Consider the following 12,173-nt stretch of genomic DNA (forward strand, 5'->3'; position numbering starts at 1 on the left):
AAAATAATAAATTGAAACTTTAAATAGAAGTAAACTTTACTAGTCTTTATAATTACTATAGGTAGAGACTTCATTTTGCCCAAGATCTTCCCGAAGAATACAAAATAATGATTTAACACATTACAGTTGAATGTGGCATTCAGAAATCATTAAAACTACTTCTTGTTTAGAGCCCATTGAGTTATGAATGTTTGATAGCTTTATGGATTTACTAGATCAATTGAATGCCTACAGCAAAAATTGAAAGATGCCTGAATCACAGTGAATTAATTAAAAATGGCAGGTAGTAAGATAATATAATAAGAAATCTGCAGGAAGGTAGTTTCAAGGCCAGATGAGAGCTCAGTGATATTGAGGACCAAGACCTTCTCTTCTTTATGCTTTGCCATCCACAGTATATTGTACCTGTCTCTGTTCATAGATTCAAGGTGACTATAGAAGCAAAAAGGCAATGTACTCACATAACAATGTACACAGGAATGAAGAGGAAGGTGGCAACTTTATTACAGAGCATTTTTCAGGTGGCTTTTTAAAGTTTTAAAAGTTTTAGCTGGGAAGGAAATCTCCCTAACTCAATTAAAAGAATTATTGCCCCAAATCACATAAATAACTTAGAAGAGAGGAAGAGTTAAAATTATATAGAAATTTTACATTTTGATTGTGGAGCCAGGTTTTTATAGCAGGAAAAAAAAGGGGGCAGAGAAATTATTGTCACCTTGGTTCTTTGTCTCACATGGAAGGAGTATTTCCAAGTGGACAGCAAAGAGATTTAAAAGTATTTATTAGAATCGAAGACCTCCAGCCAGAGGGGCATGAAGGGGGGCTTCCAAAGACCTCAAAAGGCCTCTAAAAGTACAATCTTGAAGGAAAAAAAAACTTGACAATCAGATTGGCACTCAGTTACCTGGCAGGGGAAAAAAAAAATCAAAGGACAGGATTTACAATCCTTTATCCTATCTGGCTTGCTCCTGCTAAAACAAAAACATCCAGAAGGGAGGGATTGGGAACCTGCCCACAGCTCAGCTGTAGTCACCACTCCCTTGCTATTCTCATGGTAAATTTGTAAATTTGGAGATTCCTAAGGAAGCTTGTCACTTTGATCTGCTAAAGATAAGCTTTGGGGGGGAGCAGGCCCCTCCTATTCCATTCTAGCAGGGGACCACCCTGACTGCCTATTACCCATTTGACTCCTCAGGCTTTGACAGACCAGAAAAGGTGAGTACTACTGTTAAGACATCAAATAGAAAGTCCAGATAAGCCCTTCTATTTTGCTATAATCAATATAACTTATGCATTAATTAATTAGACACATAGTGGAATATATTTTTAGCAGATTTCAGATGAGACAAGCTGCATGCATCTATGTATATTAATATAAATAAATGGATTATTTTATTTTATCTTGGTGAAGTTTTTAAAAAAATTATTATATGTTAGAATCATACCACGCAGCTTCTCAGATCACAAAGGAATGAACTTGGAAATTAGCAACTCGGGAATCCCTAGAGCACATGCAAACACATGGAGATTGAACAACATGCTCCTGAATGAACAATAGGTCATAGAAGAAATCAAAAGGGAAATCAAAAATTTTCTGGAAGTAAATGAGGATAACAGCACAACATACCAAAACCTATGGGATACAACAAAAGCAGTGTTAAGAGGAAAGTTTATATCAATAGGTGCCTACATCAAGAAATTGGAAAGGCACCAAATAGATGAGCTTTCAAGTCATCTCAAGGATCTAGAAAATCTGTAGCAAACCAAACCCAAAACCAGTAGGAGAAGAGAAATAATTAAAATCAGAGAAGAAATAAACAGGATTGAATCCAAAAAAACATTACAAAAAATCAGCCAAACGAGGAGCTGGTTTTTTGAAAAAATAAACAAAATTGACACCCCATTGGCCCAACTAACTAAAAAAAGATGAGGAAAGACCCAAATCAATAAAATCAGAGATGAAAAGGGAAACGTAACAACAGACACCACAGAAATACAAAGAATCATCAGAAATGACTACAAGGACTTGTATGCCAGCAAACAGGGAAATCTATCAGAAATGGACAGATTCCTGGACACATACAACCTACCTACATTGAACAAGGAAGACCTAGAAAACCTAAATAGACCAATAACTGACACAGAAATTGAAACAGTAATAAAGGCCCTCCCAACAAAGAAAAGCCCAGGGCCAGAGGGATTCACTGCTGAGTTCTACCAGACATTTAGAGAAGAACTAACTCCATTTCTTCTCAAACTATTCAGAACAATCGAAAAAGAGGGAATCCTCACAAATTCTTTCTATGAAGCCAGCATCACCTTAATTCCTAAGCCAGAAATGATGCAGCATTGAAAGAGAATTACACACCAATATCCCTGATGAACATAGATGCAAAAATACTCAATAAAATTCTGGCCAATAGAATGAACAACGCTTCAGAAAGATCATCCACCCAGACCAAGTGAGATTTATCCCTGGTATGAAGGGATTGTTCAATGTTCGCAAATCATTCAGTGTGATACACCACATTAACAGACTGCAGAAGAAAAATCATATGATTCTCTCAATAGACGCAGAGAAAGCATTTGATAAAAAACAACACCCTTTCATGATGAAAACTCTAAGCAAACTGGGTATGGAAGGAACATTCTTCAATACAATCAAAGCAATTTATGAAAAACCCATGGCCAACATCCTATTGAATGGGGAAAAGTTGGAAGCATTTCCGCTGAGATCTGGTACCAGACAGGGATGCCCACTCTCACCACTGCTATTCAATATAGTTCTGGAAGTTTTAGCCAGAGCTATTAGGCAAGAAAAAGAAGTTAAAGGGATACAAATTGGGAAGGAAGAACTCAAACTATCCCTCTTTGCAGATGATATGATTCTTTATTTAGGGGATCCAAAGAACTCAACTAAGAGACTAATGGAACTCATAGAAGAGTTTGGAAAAGTAGCAGGATATAAAATCAATGCACAAAAATCAACAGCCTTTGTATGCACAGGCAATGCCACGCCTGAGGAAGAACTTCTAAGATCAATCCCATTCATAATAGCCACAAAAACAATCAAATACCTTGGAATAAACTTAATCAAGGACATTAAAGATCTCTACGATGAAAACTACAAAACCTTACAGAAAGAAATAGAAGAGGATACCAAAAAATGGAGAAATCTTCCATGCTCATGGATTGGAAGAATCAATATCATCAAAATGTCTATTCTCCCAAAAGCAATTTATACATTCAATGCAATACCAATCGAGACACCGAAGACCTTCTTCTCAAATCTGAGAAATGATGCTGAAATTCATATGGAGACACAGAAGACCTTGAATAGCCAATGCAATCTTGTACAACAAAAACAAAGCCAGAGGCATCACAATACCTGATTTTAGGACATACTACAGGGCAGTTGTTATCAAAACAGCATGGTACTGGTACAGAAACAGATGGATAGACCAATGGAACAGAATAGAAACACTAGAAATCAATCCAAACATCTACAGCCAACTTATATTTGATCAAAGACCAAAACTAATCCCTGGAATAAGGATAGTCTATTCAATAAATGGTGCTGGGAATATTGGATTTCCACATGAAGAAGCTTGAAGCAAGACCCCTACCTTTCAACTTACACAAAAATTCACTCAACATGGATTAAAGACTTAAATCTACGACCCGAAACCATCAAATTATTAGAGAGCATTGGAGAAACCCTGCAAGATATAGGTACAGGCAAAGACTTCTTGGAAAAGACCCCAGGAGCACAGACAGTCAAAACCAAAATTAACATTTGGGATTGCATCAAATTGAGAAGTTTCTGTACTTCAAAAGAAACAGTCAGGAAAGTGAAGAGGCAACCGACAGAATGGGAAAAAATATTTGCAAGCTATACTACAGATAAAGGGTTGATAACCAAAATCTATAAAGAAATCAAGAAAATCCACAACAACAAAACAAACAACCCACTTAAGAGATGGGCCAAGGACCTCAATAGACATTTTTCAAAAGAGGAAATCCAAATGGCCAACAGACACATGAAAAAATGTTCAAGATCACTAGCAATCAGAGAAATGCAAATCAAAACCACAATGAGGTTTCACCTCACCCCGGTGAGAATGGCTCACATTCAGAAATCTACCAACAACAGATGCTGGAGAGGATGTGGGGAAAAAGGGACACTAACCCACTGTTGGTGGGAATGCAAACTGGTTAAGCCACTATGGAAGTCTGTCTGGAGATTCCTCATAAACCTGAATATAACCCTACCATACAACCCAGCCATCCCACTCCTTGGAACTTACCCAAAGGAAATTAAATTGGAAAATAAAAAAGCCACCTGCACATTAATGTTTATTGCAGCTCAATTCACAATAGCTAAGACCTGGAACCAACCCAAATGTGCATCAACAGTAGACTGGATAAGGAAATTATGGGACATGTACTCCATAGAATACTATACAGCAGTAAGAAACAATGAAACACAGTCATTTGCAACAAGATGGAGGGATCTGGAAAACATCATGTTGAGTGAATGAAGCCAGTCCCAAAGAGACAAATATCACTTGTTTTCCCTGATCAGTGACAACTGAGCACCAAAGGGGAAACCTGTTGAAGTGAAATAGACACTATAAGAAGCAATGACCTGATCAGCTCTTGTCCTGACTCTTGATATACAATGTAATACTTTATCGTTTTTAGTATTTTTTGTTGTTGTTCTAGTACTAGTGGTTGAAGTCTGTAATTAACACACAATTACTCTTAGGTGTTCAAATTTAACTGAAAAGTTACCCCTGTTAAATATAAGAGTGGGATAAAGAGAGGGAGGAGATATACAATTTGGGACATCCTCAATCAGACTTGACCCAAATGGTGGAGTTAGAAATGTGCCAGGGGATTCCAATACAATCCCATCAAGGTGGCATGTACCAATGCCATCTCACTAGTCCAAGTGATCAATTTCAGTTCACAATTGATGGCTCTGATAGGTCTAAGAGACAAAGGGATCACACAAACAAGACTAGTGTCTGCTAATACTAACTGATAGAATCAAAAAGGGAGAGAACGATGCAATATGGGAAGTGGGATACACAGCAGACTCATAGAATGGCAGATGTCCTAAACAATACTCTGGCCTCAGAATCAGCCCTTAAGGCATTTGGATCTGGCTGAAGAGCCCATGAGAGTATTATAGGCATGGAAAGCCAAGACACTGTGTCAAAAAAAAAAAAAAAAAAAAAAAAAAAAACCTAAGTGAAAGATCTCTGCGAGAGAGAGAGAGAGATCCCAGTGGAAAGAATGGGGCCATCAAAGATGGAGGTACCTTTCTCTGAAGGGAGGAGAGAACTTCCACTTTGACTATGACTCTATCAGAATAAGATCAAAGTCTGCGAACTCAAAAGGCTTCCATAGCCTTGGCAACTCATGACTAGAGCCTAGGGAGATTACTGACGCCATAAATAAGAGTGTCAAATTGTTAAGTCAGCAACAGGAGTCACTGCGTACTTACATCTCATGTGGGATCTGTCCTTAATGTGTTGTTTAATGTGAAGTGATGCTATAACTAGTACTAAAACAGTATTTTTACACTTTGTGTTTCTGTGTGGGTGCAAACTGATGAAATCTTTACTTAGTATATACTGAATCGATGTTCTGTATATAAAGATAATTGAAAATGAAAAAAAAAAACCTGGTGTTAAATTGGAAATGGCATAAAAATTAATTAATTTTTAAAAAATATCATGTAGGATCTCTGTCCTTAATGTGCTGTACACTCTTATTTAATGCTATAACTAGTACTCCAACAGTATTTTTTCACTTTGTGTTGCTATATGGGGGCAAACTGTTTAAATCTTTACCTAATATATACTAAACTGATCTTCTGTATATAAAGAGAATTGAAAATGAATCATGATGTGAATGGAAGGGGAGAGGGAGCGGGAAAGGGGAGGGTTGCGGGTGGGTTGGAAGTTATTGGAGTGGGGAAGCCATTGTAATCCATAAGCTGTACTTTGGAAATTTATATTCATTAAATAAAAGTTTAATAAAAAAATAAAAAAATATATATATAAGAAATCAAAAAAATATTATATGTGGTATATCTATTTCAAATTATAGGAAAAATATTATTTGTCACTCAAGCTAAGAATATAAACAACATCTTTTACTATCTTTAAGTGTAATCAGACTCATGCAAAATCTATGTTTCAATTGATTCTCTAATAACTCTGCCTGTCCATAGTATTACTTAGTGTTATCTCGATTTCAACTCTCATGTTCTATTACCAGAATTATTGCAAATAGTGCTGAGTATGTACATTTGTGGTCAGACATCTGAGTATGTACTTTTGTGATCAGACATCCTCCATTCTATCTTTATTGCAATCACAATTTGACTTATCTCAAATGTCAGGAATTCCTTATTGTGCCTAAAATGTTGGTGTTTCTTAACTGATTCTTATATAGAACTAAGATTTCTGCCATGGGTCCTTCCACTGAGCAACTCCAGCAGTTTTAGTTCTTATTTCATATTATAGACTTTATTTAAAGAATAAACTTTCAAGCCACTAACAATTTTGCATAATATTTTTCACTTAGATTAAGTGCATTGCACAATTTACTTAATTCATTAATTTTTTCTAGAGCTTTTTCTACATCATATATTACTGTCCGTTATCTATGTACAGCATTGAGCTTACTACATTTTGCTATAAATATGTGTTGATGACTTTTTGTTTCCTACATAGATGTGAGATGATTAAACTGAGTGGCCATATTGCCTAAATCAATAGTCAGCACACAGCTTATAAATACTGTCTCTGTGAAGTAGGCAGTAATATAGGTTAAAATTGATTAGCTTTGTGAGCTGGAAGACCACGCCTTTGTCACACCCCTGTATGACCTCACAACCTACCTGATGATACCTTAGCCACGCCCCTCTGTGATCTCATGCCCCTACCTGGCCATACCTGGGTGCCCACCAGTCAATCAGGTTAATTAACCACTCTCCTTTGGAAGTGGGTTATAAGCCTGGGACGTGGTGTGTCCTGCCCTTCTCTTCCTTTCCCTGGCCTCTTGCCAGGAAGGGGCTGGCTGTAGCCCTGTACCTCCAGGGCATGTGGCCTTCGGGCCACCCACCCTAGGCTTCCTGGCCTAGATGCTCCTCCATGTGACAGGTCCGTATGAACCCAGATTTACCTCTCCTAAATAAAGCTCTCACTCTTCTATGCATCTTTCGCACTAAATAAAAGCCTAAAATATACCAGCTGTCTCGTTTATTTATGCTATTTAGAATTCTCTAAATATTAAACAAGAACACTCTCAAGCTTATTATTATTGGGGATTTATTAATAAGCATATTGATGATATTATATGACACCCCAAATTCCGGTAACATCCCAGATGGCACTTCTGGGGAACTTTAAGGGACCACATTTTCGTATATATTTTAGGGGGTCATTTCCGATATCACCTGGTGCTGGCATTGTGATGTAGCAAGTAAAGCCACCACCTGTGAGCACACATTCAGGTCTCAGCTGCTCCACTTCCAATCCAACTTCCTGCTAATGGTCTAAGAAAAACAGTGGAAGATGGTTCAAGTGCTTGGGCCCCTATCACCCATGTGGGAACCCTAAAGAAACTCCTAGGTCCAGACTTCATTTTGGCCCAGCCCTAATCATGTGGTCATTGGGGGAGTGAACCAGTAAATAGAGGATTTCGCTCTCTCTTCCTCTCTCTCTCTCTCTCTCTCTCTCTGTCTGTCTTTCCCTCTCTCTGTAACTTTTTCAAATAAATAATTACTCTTTTTAAAAAAAATTAAAAATTGTCCCAAAGGATTAATGAGTGACTCACCAAAATTTTCCAGAATTGTCTTAGAATTTGCAGCTAGCAGTGTTTTAGAGATGACTGACTTAACCAAAATAATTTATAGGCAGTAGATATCAAGTATTTTCAAATTTATAAAAATATAAATACATTAAATCATGTATTTTCCTTTGCTACCTTCTCTACCTCTTTGCTAACATAAAGACGTTTCTGTGATATCACACTAGCTGCTTTTCAAAGTAAACTTTTTTGAATGTGTCTCCTCTCCACTGATCCCTAAATATTGGAGTGCCCCATAACTTATATTCTTTTAGATTTAATTATCTATTAGACACTATCCCCAGGTAGTCACAAATTCAAGTCATTATTACATGACATATGTGTATATATGTTTGCTAACTGATCACCAATATTTAAATATTGTTTATAATTCTACTGAAGTTCTAGACTATTGCCTACTCTCCAGTTAATGCATAAAAAATAATATTGTCATTTTCTCACATGCTGAGCATTCAGAAGGAATATCTCTGGATTCTTCCTAGCCAAGTCAGCTCCTTTCTCAGGCTCTGTTGGAAATTTTCTGTGTAGCTAAAAGGTAATCACCTTATAAAGAGAGTCTGCTTTGAATATGATGACTTAATCCCACTAGCCATTTTTAAGCTACAGGGTTTTTCTCATTTGCCACCCTTATTTGTCTTGAATTATCTTTTTACATATTATTGCTTATTACATTACCGTCCCACTAACAAGTAAGTTCCCTGCCAATAATATTATCACATTTCACCACTGAATTCACAGGGTCTAATTTGACTTCTCCATATTTATAGGTAGCATGCCGGGGCAGCAATTAAGACTAGCTGATAAGATGCTGATTGGCTCTCATGTCTCCTATCAAAGTGTCTGGTTTGATATTCAGTACAGTTCCTGACTCAAGCTTACTGCCAACACAGATTCTAGAGGCAGCGGTGACAATGCAAGTAGTAGCATTCATACCACTCATGTCGGAGACTTGGTTTGAGTTCCTGATTACCAGCTTTGGCTTAGTCCTGGAAGTTGTGGAAACTTGTGGAGATAGAATCCATAGGTGGAAAATCAATCTCTCTCCTTCTCACTCTTTCTCTTTTTTCTCCCTATCCCCATAAGTCTTTCTCTCTGCTCAAAAGCCAGGTAACATGATGGAAGTATAACCAATGAAACTAATTATGTATACAAAATCCCTAACTATATCCACTTTTAAGTACTTTCTCTAGAGCAATTAAACATTTGTAAACTAGTGGTCTACACTGAGGTTGGTTATCTGAAATGATTGCTGTGATAATCTAATAAACTATGTGTGAAAATTTCAAAATGCTGCAGAGTTGCTAGTTTTATTGCTCTTAGTATATTCTTTTATACGTCTGTTGAAGCATCAAAAGCAGAAGACAAATCTCTACAATTCATATAAGAATTTGATATTTTCTGACAAATTGAACTCAGATACTTGGTCATCTGCAATTCTCATCTTCAAAAGTTGCAGGATAGTAAGTTGTACGTGTTCCGTTTTAAGAATAACATTCTAAAACTATACTTTACAGTAATAAAAACCAACACTATATATCCAATCAGCAGGATAATTTAAATGAATAAACTTTAAAAAGTATAGTCTTTAAATGTCAACAAACATTTATGCATCTAGTTACACATAGGTGAGTTTTTATATGATTATTTTGTAACCTGAGCAAATTTGGCAGCATATTAGAAATAAATGGCCACTGAAAGAACTGGAAAAATAAAAATAAAGTGATTTTAAAATTAGAATAGAAATCAACATGCACATGAGTCAACTGACAGCAATTGAATTTTTGGAATGCATCTGTTTCAGAGAGTGTGTTACAGTTGTGGATATTTGGCTAATGATCTACAGTGCTAAAAGAAATGCTGTAGTCAAATTCATGGTAGAAATTTTTAGCTCTGCCCACAGAACTTATGGGATGTGTGTGTGTGTGTGTGTATACCCGTATACATACTTCATCAGTTGCATGCAAAAAAATATTTCATAAGAGAACAAAGAGGAAAAAATATAATACTTCTGTCAATGATAAAATACAAATTAAATCTTAAATAACTTATTTTTATGCCATTAATATTTGAAAACTAATGACAAGGAGTTTATGTACCTATAGTCAAAGTAGTGAGCTAAGTAAAAATGATCTCTTCTCTTTGTTGTGTTAGAACCTGTTGCAATGGAAGGTGATGTCATAAAAACAATGAAAGCAAATTTAATAAATTATTAGGGGTGCTATGTTAGTAACATTTAAGGTACCAAAGGATTCTATGAACAGGGCATTTAACAGAGGCTTGATACACTGAAAAAATTAAGAGTATGTTATCATTGTAAGTAAACACAATATAGAGTCTATATATTCTATATATATTCTACATATTCTATATATTCTCTCTCTTTATTTAATTATTTTATTTAACCCCTACATTTTCTGTATCTATCTATCTATCCATCTATCTAGAAACCTTCATAATAGTTGAGGTAAAAAAAAAAAAAACTAACATTAAATTCTCATTTGCTTCATGGTTTATATGTACACTAAAGTTGAGTGTACTCTTGGAATAGGGAAGTTAGATAGGAAACAGAGGTTCATTTAAATTCATATGCTGCAGTATGACAATGTAACTCATTTCAAAGTATTTTCGAATTTCTCTTTTTTTTTTCTTCTTGGAGGAATGTTTCCTTAGAAGTACATAATTTAATTTGAAATTATGTGTGGCAATTATGTGTATTTCTGAAAGCTTTGTCATTGAGTCCTAATACTTTTATTTTCAGAGAATACACTTTGTATGGTTTCAATCTTAAATTTAAATTTGTTGATTTTTTTTTTATGATTCAATGTTCCTTCTTATGTGTATTCTGCCACTGGTGAAAAGAATATAATTTTATGTTATTTTTATATATGTTATACAAATATTGTTATTTTACAAATATCATTAAGGCCAAAGGAGTTATCAGTGCCACTTTATGTTTTATACATTTCCTGTTATTTTTTCCAGATTTTTGAAATTCAAAGCAGAATAATGCATTCTCTAACTTATGTTTGTAACTGTGTATATATTCGTTTATTCCTTTAATTTTTCTTCCATGTATATAACCTGAAGTTTTTAGTAAGTGATACACCATTGTTATTATTGTGTCTTTCTGAATATTTGACTTACTTATCATTATAAAATATCTCTCTTGACATATTTAATTATTTTTGATGTCAAGTCCACTTTATCTAATGATAATATAACTACTTGAGTGTTCTTGTTAGTATTATTTTGGTATTACATTTTTATAATATTATTTCTAGGTAAAGAAAGAACAAGGTGCTTCCATTTTATTTAGTTTAACAATCACTATGAATGAGAAATTACTACTATTAACTTGTATTCTCTTATCTATTTATTTAAACACTGAAAAGGTTTATTTCATGTTAGTTCATTTGAAAGGCAGGGATGGGAGGGAAGGGGGGGAGCAGGAGACAGGGGGAGAAAAAGAGAGAGAGAGAGAGAATCTTTCATTGACTTTTGTCCCAAGGATGCACTGGATTTGAAGCAGAAGTGGGGCTAGAGCCCAGGCATTACGATGTGGTTTGGGCATCCTAAGAAGCAGCCTAACCTGCTGCACCAAAACACCCACCTCTTTTCCTATTTATTTGTATCCTGTTGCTATTTTTCTGACTTCTTTTAAAGTATAACATGAAAGTTGTACTTACGAAATTTATATTTATTAAATAAAAGCTTTCTAGAAAAAATAATGCTACAGGTTTTTATAATAAGTAGAAGAAAATTATATGTACGACTTATATATGCTATATAAAAACTGTTAATGAAGATAGTCATAGCCTAATGGCCTTCATCTTATTACAATTTTGTATTTTCTGCATAATTAGTATATTTTCTTAAAAAGAGAAAAACATAATTTTAAAAATTTTGACATAAATGTATTATAGATGCATAGGTAAGTGTATACATAGATGTGTATATGTACAATTTTTGTGAGCATAGCAAAAGCTATAGGTTAAAAACAAATGTAGGGGCCTGCGCTGTAGCATAGCTGGTGCCTGCAGTGTGGGCATCACATATGGCTGCCAGTTCAAGACCCAGCTACTCCACTTCCCATCCAGCTCTCTGCTGTGGCCTATGAAAGCAGTAGAAGACGGCCCAAGTCCTTGGGCCCCTGCACCCATGTGCGAAACCAGGAAGAGGCTCTTGGCTCCTGGCTGCAGATTGGCACAGCTCTGGCCATTGTGGCCAGTTGGGGGGGGTGAACCAATGGATGAAAGATCCTCTCTCTCTCTGCCTCTCCTTCTATC

Source organism: Lepus europaeus, chromosome 1 (genome assembly GCF_033115175.1).
Source record: "Lepus europaeus isolate LE1 chromosome 1, mLepTim1.pri, whole genome shotgun sequence".
NCBI classification, from domain to species: Eukaryota; Metazoa; Chordata; class Mammalia; order Lagomorpha; family Leporidae; genus Lepus; species Lepus europaeus.